The sequence below is a fragment of the Chenopodium album genome, chromosome 1 (genome assembly GCF_948465745.1).
Source record: "Chenopodium album chromosome 1, dcCheAlbu1.1, whole genome shotgun sequence".
Lineage (NCBI taxonomy): Eukaryota > Viridiplantae > Streptophyta > Magnoliopsida > Caryophyllales > Amaranthaceae > Chenopodium > Chenopodium album.
In genome coordinates, this window is record NC_137834.1 from 23243317 (window position 1) to 23251816 (window position 8500).

Consider the following 8500-nt stretch of genomic DNA (forward strand, 5'->3'; position numbering starts at 1 on the left):
TAAAAGATATGGCCGAAATAGTGAGACGGTGTCAGTTTTGGATAGAGTTTGACATTTTATTCATATCTTTTCCGTTATAGCTCGGAAATGATATTATAATATATCATTGGAAAGATAATTTCAAGGGCTATCCAAACATATAGAATTTGGATAAAAAATATGAGGCACGAAAATCATATATGACTATCTTTGAACATCTTTCAATTCGGATAGAAATAGGATTTTCAAAAAGAAAAGTTTTATTCAATTTCAAACTCTTTAATCTTATCTTTTCAAAAAGGATAATTAAGATCTTTTAGAAACTTATAGAAGCTTCTAATTAATCCTAATTGGTTTAGGAATAGGATTAAATAATTTGGACCCTCCACATGATCATTGGGTCGTAGGTAAGGTGGGCTTAGGTTCGGTTTGGGCTCAGTTTAATATTTTAGTCATAACTTATTCGTTATAACTCGGATTTGGGCTTATAGTATATCGTTGGAAAGCTCTTTTCAAACCCCATCCAATTATTAGATCATTGGACCCGGATTATGAACCAAAATAAACTGGATTAAACGTTTTTATAAAAAGGACACGAAATGAATGATTTTAAAGGACACGAAATGAATTATTTTGGGTTTAAAGGCACAAAAAGAGGAAAATAAGTTATGGTTTGGGGAAATGGGCTAGGAGATGGGTTGGTTTATGAAATGAAAATATGAATTTAAGAACTCCAAGATTAAAATACTCAACCCGACCAATAATGGCGGTGAAAGGTTGTTCATCATCGGGCTTGGTTTTGGGAAGACATTTTTAGGTGTCTACAGACTACAGCTATATATTTTAAAAATTCTACCTATTTTAATTGCTTTCCTAACCCCAATGATTCTCCCCTTTGGAAGGACATTCTCAAAGGGAAGGAGCTTCTTCTTAAGGGCATTTCGTATAGAATTGGGAATGGTGATGATGCTTGTCTTTGGTATCATCATTGGGTTGGGGAAATACCAATTTATCTTCTTGATGAAATTACCATCCCGGACTCTATAGCTCATTAAAGGGTGGGTAATATTATTACCAATGGAATTTGGAATACTAACAAAATAAGACATATAATCCTGGATTATTTATGTTCTTTAATTGAAAGTATTCTTCATATAATCCTAGATTATTTATGTACTTTAATTGAAAGTATTCTTCTTCCTATGGTGGTTAATATGAGGATACTATTAGTTAGGGCCTTGAGGTAAATGGACAATTTACTATCCGAAGCACTTACAATTTGTGTTACAATTTTACTACACATCCTCTTTTCTTCATATTAACTGGAATCAAGTTTGGCGACTTAATATCCCATAAGCACAGGATGCTTATGTAGAATTTATGCCGCCAAACTCTCCATGTAGCTACAGTTTTGGCCCGTATTATTCCTGATTTTAAGGCTATGTGTACTAGATGCAATTTTGATCATGAGAGTCATATTCATTTGTTTAGGGATTGTATTAATACTAGAGTTAGTTTTATGGTCTTGAATTTTTAGAGGTAATAAAATGGATGAAAAATTTAATCATCACACTTTCTTTAACTCCTCCAATTATAATTTATCTCTAAACAATGACTGGAATACTATGTTTGCGGTGGTAATATGGCATATATGGAGAGCTCGAAATCTAACTGTTTTTCAGCTAGTAATGCAGCATCTTATCTCTATGTTTAATAGATATATGATGGATTTGGTGGCCAATATTCATGCTTTACAGGAAAAGGAAAAGCGCTAACTATAGCACACGAAGCTACTACCTGGAAGAGGCCCAGAGAAGGTGTAATAAAGATCAATACAGATGGCGCTTAGAAGGGAGAAGGAACCACAGCTACTGGAAGTATTATCAGAGACTCGGATGACCTTTGGATGATGGGGAAGGCATGGAAGACAAGGGGTAGGAACCCGATTAAAGTTGAGTTACTAGCTATTAGGGGGGCATGCAAATGGAGCTCGATGCATAATTCAAAGAGGTCATCATCAAAACTGATGCTCGTTCTCTTAAGAGCACCATAGAGGTCGTTGGAAAGAGAAACACTAGTGAATTGGTTGCCATTCTCGGAGATATGCAAGGTTTGATGGCAAAGGATTGCAAGTTCGAGTTTAGCTATATTCCGAGAGGGGAAAATAGAGTTTCTCATTGCTTAGAAAAACTAGATATGGGCAAGGAAGGTATAGATGGCATAGGGAAGCTCTTCGACTCTCCATCGCAGTCTGCAATGAGGGAGACCTTATGAATAGCGCAGCATAGAGGCTTTAGGCTTGCCTTTTGTCTTCTCTTTATTAGTAGCTTTTGCCTTTGTTTTGAAAGCTTAGCTGATTGTGTTTGGTGGCGAAGTGTGTGCCAGTTTTTCTTGAGTTTTTGGACAATTTGTGGCTACCAGATCATAAGTAGGGTCATTCTGCTTGTCCTCTGCTAAGTCTTGGCACTAAGTTGTATTTAAATCTTTATTAATTTAATTTAATTTAAGTCCCCCCTTTGCATTATAAAAAATAATATTAAATTAAAAAAAAGTGTTAAGGAGGGTATTCGATGCATGTCGGTTTTTTGGTTTTGACTTTTTGTATTAAAATATATTGTACATTTTTTATTTATATTAGATGATACATTTAATTTAAGCATGTTTGTCGATAAATACTTTCAAATACAAATATCTTTGATTACATTATAGCAAAAATTATACTATGTAGAAATTTGATACTTAAAAAATAGATTTTGAGACAAATCTAACAAAACCTTACATGACTATACTTTTTCTCAACACGAAATCACAAAACGAAGGCAAAATAAGTTATGTGAATTGTGCACAAAGTCAAACTGTGTCATCTAATTTGGAACGGAGGTATATGTAGTTGTTTGGTTAACATATGAAGTTAAACTATTGATTGAGTTTGAAATATTTTCTTCAAGTCACTAATTTTTTTTATTTTTTTGTTTATTCAAGTATCCCACTATAATGAGCATATTTGTCAATGTGAATTTTGACCCATAATATTCACTTAACCTACTTTGACGTGTATCGGTGATTTATACATAAGAAAATATATCGTCTTCTGTCTATTTGTTGGAATTGTCTTAATAAACTTATATTTGACGAGCGTGAAATGGTTGCACACTCCACACTCCATTAAACACATTTATACTAAACATCTTACAAACCAGTCACAATGATAAGTAAGAGTTCGGTCCGCAAGAAATTGGAGTATAATTGCTAAAGATCTCAACGCATAAGCTAATTCAAAGATTTCAAGTTGGGTTGTTTCAAATTTTATCAATTTGACAAACAAGCAAAGGTTCTAATTCAAGATTATAAAATTACTAGGGAATGGGGATCCATTCAACCATGGAAATCAAGTAAATTTGGGAGTAATAAAGTAAAGGTGATAGCTAGCAAAGCCTGTATGTAAAAGCAACATTGCAACTTAGAACAATACTCAAATTCCTAAACTTAGATGCCTCATTAGTTTAGACATATGAGAAAATCAATCAAAATTGCAAATAGTAATGATAATCTAAGTTCCCATTCTTATGTCAAACTAAGGGTCCGTTTGGTTCGGGGTATTCATTAAAGGGAAAGGGAATCAACCACCCTGACTCCCTTTGTTGTTTTTTGTTAATCGTCTTTTCCCATTCCCTTTACCCCCTCCATTCCCCCAAATCCTTCTAAGTTCATTCCCCACCCCCTAGGTATTTCCATTCCCATTCCCATTCCCTACCACCACCACCTCACCGCCTTCCTACCTACCCACACCATCGGATCCCCTCCCCCAACCCTCACCGCACCTTCCACGACGATTCCGATCAATCTTAATAACATCGATGGTAGAAATCAATTTATCACTGCCATTATCGTAGTAAATAACATCCAAGTTCATCCGTTTAACAGAAGGAAGCCTCGTCGGAGGTTGTCGCATTTCCCCATCCCTCAAAAACCTTCATCACTGCCCTTAACTGTTTCGATTGAGCGATGAAGTTCAATTTTAATCTAGGATTTTCTAGGGTTTTGTCAGGGTTGTGGGAGGTTTTGCGAGGGGTGGGGAGAGTAGTGCGAGGGGCGGGGATGGCCGGGAAAGGGAGGCAAAGGGTGAGGGAGGTGCGGCGAGTGGTTTGGTGGTGGGAACGTTGGATAGTGAATGTTTCAGGTGGCTGTGTGGTGGTGGGGTGGGACTGGTGGGTCTCATTCCCTTTGTTTTTAAAACAAACAACATCCCAAATTTTAGTTATTTTCATTCTATTCCTTGTCTTTCCCTTTGTTCATTCCATTTCGATTACCCCGTGCGAACCAAATGCCCCCTAAGATTATCATGCCCATAATCAAGGGTAGTTACTCTTATCAAACAACAAACAAGCATCATAAGATCAATTTAATCACCAATAAATTACCAAAAATCTACCGAATTCCACATAATTAACCATTGGGTTGAGCATCATCCAACCCCTAGCTAGAAGAACTGCTCACTACTCATAGTTAATGACATGCCAAACAAGTAATTAAGGGTTTTAAGTAGTTCAATATATTATGGGGAAAAAGTGATATAGTCATATTAAATCAACATGCACAGTTAATAAAGATTAGAAGATTAGAGAACTTTAAATTATGACGAAATAAAAAATTGTAAGAAAAGGTAATAGAAATTAATAGATTGAAGCTTTAAATTGAGTACTATTGCTAAAAATGAGAGAATAAGTCTTGAAAATCCACTTCTACAATTATTATCTTGAGAAAATCTAAGCTAATTTAAATAACAAATTAAAGTTTAATTTTCAATTGCTAATTAAGGGGAAGTAGTTAAATTCTATTCTAATAGTGTTTTTTGTACAAATGAGCCTTACACTATGTTAGGAATTAAGTTAAAGTGAGCTAGATAGTTATCTTTCCCATTAAAAAAGAAGGGACTATTAATTTGTCAATTTGATTGGGAGAAAATACAAGTTTATCACCTTAATAACCATAAAATGTTTATTAAGTGGAAAAGATGTAATTAAATTACTTTGATAACTATGAGTTTACAATTAAAAACACACAAAAAAAATCCCTCTTGCTGTTATTGTGTGGTGCTGCCCCCGACGCACACCACCACCTAATAACCACCGTTGCTTTCATGGTCGCCCAGTCAGTCAGACCACCACTGATCCCCAGCTAGGTTACTAGGTCGGTCAGGGGTTAGTTGGTCTGGTAAGGGGTTACTAGGTCCGGTAAGGGATTACCAGGTTCAGTAAGGGGTTACTAAGTCGGTCAAGGGTTACTTGGTCAGGGGTTATCAGGTCCGATTAGGGGTTACTTGGTTGGTCAAGGATTACTTGGTCAGGGGTTACTAGGTCCGATCAGGGGTTACTAGATCCGATCAGGGGTTACTAGGCTTGGTCAAGGATTACTTGGTTAGGGGTTACTTGGTCTGGTCAAGGGTTACTAGCTAGGTTCGGTCATGGGTTACTAGTTCGTCAAGGGTTACTTGGTCGAAGGGGTTACTTGTTCAGGGGTTACTAGTTCGGTGGGTTACTAGGACAGAGGGGTTACTTGTGTGTTAGCTGGCCACACCGTGTGGCCAGCCAAACACACCACATGTTGTAAAAAAAAAAAAAAGTTGTAATTTTATCTTATTGATAATCACAATAGGAACTTTTCCTAAAAATTATTTATCTTATTGATAATCACAATAGGAACTTTTCCTTAAAAATATTTCATAATAATTGCAATAGGAACTTTAAAAGTCAAAATTATGGTTGAAAAATGTAGAAAAAGTTCCTATTGCGATTATTATGAAATTGATGGATGAAAAAGAGTAGGATATGGAAAAAGTTTCTATTATTTAATAGAAACTTTTTCTACCCTTTTCAATTGTTATTTAATAGGAACTTTTTCTACCTTTTTCAACCGTTATACCTTTTTCAACAATTATTCTCAAATGTGGAAAAAGTTCCTTTTGCAGATCAAAATTATGGTTCCAAAAATAATTGCAATAGAAACTTTTACAACCCTTTTCAATCCTTCATTGTATATAATTGTAGCACTTTGACTGTTATACGAATCAATGCTCAGCTTTGACCATTAATTAATATTTGTAATTATATACTACCTCTGTTTCATATTATTTGCAACGATTAGTCATTTTTTCTCTCCACTTTATGTCAAATCCTTGCAAATAACATGAAACGGAGGTAGTACTTAAGAAATGTAAAAGGCTAATATAATTGGAAAACTGAAAATTTTGCCAACAACTACCATTTAAATGACCACTTTTAATAACAACTACCATTTTTTTGATAAAACTACCACAAAATCACAAAAAGTTTGAGTAGCACTACCACATTTATTGTTTCAGGTAAGAATCTTTGTTTTGGGAGCATATTTTATAAATTTTCCCTCTATAAAAAACCCAAATTAAATGACAACATTGCTCTATATTAACTCTAAATTGGATAATACACTTCAATTTCCCCAAATTCCTCAATTTCGTAAAGCCCATAATTTAATTTTGACCATAAACCCTAACTTTAAGATTTAATTGAAAAATTAAATCAACTATAATGCAAAATTCAAGATAAGTGACCTATAATTGTGTTTGATTATCAAAATCTCTTGTTTTCTATACCATAATTGATTGAAATTTTATGAACTAGAATCTCTAAATCGGAATTTTTTTCTGAAAAATTAAATATGGTAATACTACTCAAAGTCTTTGTGACTTTGTGGTAGTTTTTTTAAAAGAAGATTTTAAATGGTAGTTATTCTAAATAATGGTCATTTAAATGGTAATTGTTTGAAAAATTTCCTGGAAAAATATGTTAAAATTAATCCGGAAATATTTTACATGGTTACGTATGTTTTTTTTATTTTAATATTAGTAAAAAGTATGATCAAAGTAAGTATATGAATAGTGCGAAAGACAAAGGCTTGCGATTATTAAAAAAATCAAGAGAGCATAATAAAACTAATTAGCTTGGTGAAGCCATTGTTGCTTATTCATTAACCATAACCCTAATAGATCTGGTCAAAATTTGGAAGGAGCTATTTAGGTTATGGTCAAAGAAAGAAAAAAACTCGTTTTGACTATAATTTTGACCTTCAACAAGGTGATGCCCTAATGAAATCCATACCACCTACCTCTTCATGATCCACCCAAGCATTTGTTAGAAGACTCGAGATAGTTTCAGTGTCGACATCAGACATATTAACAAGGTGAGTTTCATTGATTCTACATTCAACATTGTCAGTGTGTGATAAACCTAAAAATTGTATCGTAAGCACATCCAAGTGGTAGCTGATATGGACCAATAAAAAACTACCATACTTGAGTGTCCGATAGGTTTGATAGCTCCATGGGATGAAATCAAACAAAGTGAAAACGGGTAATTCGGGGAACACATTTAACCACTTTATGAATACAAGAGTATCCACGTCGGGTTGAACAATACTCGTAACAATGATTGCATGATGAGTAACTGGAAAATCATTAGTCATTAGGGTTTGTGTAATAATAATTTTTTCTACAAAGAGGATGATTGTCAAATCTATAAGAGTGGAAGCTTTAACGTGACTTATATCTATCGTTAAAATGGTAGCTAAACTCCGAATATATACCTTCTAATTTATACCCACAATCATTTGGAACCAAAATATCGACTAGGTACACATCACGTTACATTTATCACAAAGATTAGGAGATAAAAAGTCAGAAACAATATAGTTTATCCCCCATAAATATTTTAGTATTTCTTCAACCAAACACTTAAGTACCTCAATAATTATTAGATGAATATTATAATGTAATTTCACGTAATTTATTAAAAAATTTGTTTTATTAAAATTATTTAATTTATTTTAATTTTTGATAAAATCTGATTTAATCTAAGATAATTTTAAAAGTTAAAAGATAATTTTAATATTACAAGATAATTTCAAATTTTAAAATTTGTTTTAATCTTTGAAAAATATTTAAGGATAATTGAGCAATATTCCAAAAGATAAAGATTGACTTGATAATGTGATTATCCATAATTAATTAGGTAATTGATTTAAATTTTGTAATTGGCTAGTACTTAGGATAGAATTTCCTGATGTTAGGATAATCTTTGAGGTTTAAATATGATTTATCTTGTAAGATTAAAATAAGATTTGATTATATCTTATGCCGAACTTAAAATATAGGATTTTTTGTAAATTACCACCCCAAAATGTACCATGTATTGAAATAACCACCCATCTTTTTTGAAATTAAAAATAACCACCCATATTTTACAAAACATGTAGGTTTTACCACCCGATCTACACTCCGACTAGTTTTCCGAGCATGGGCCCCACATAATGGTTGTTTTATGATTTTTATAAAAGTTGTTTCTTGATTTATTTCCTCCCTTGTTTCACAAACTACTCCCAAACTTAAAATTCTTCATTTTTTCCAAAAATTCTATCAATTTTTACTTCAAGTTTTGCAAATTGACAAGCGAATCTTTTGAAGAACGCACTTAAATTTTCTTACACC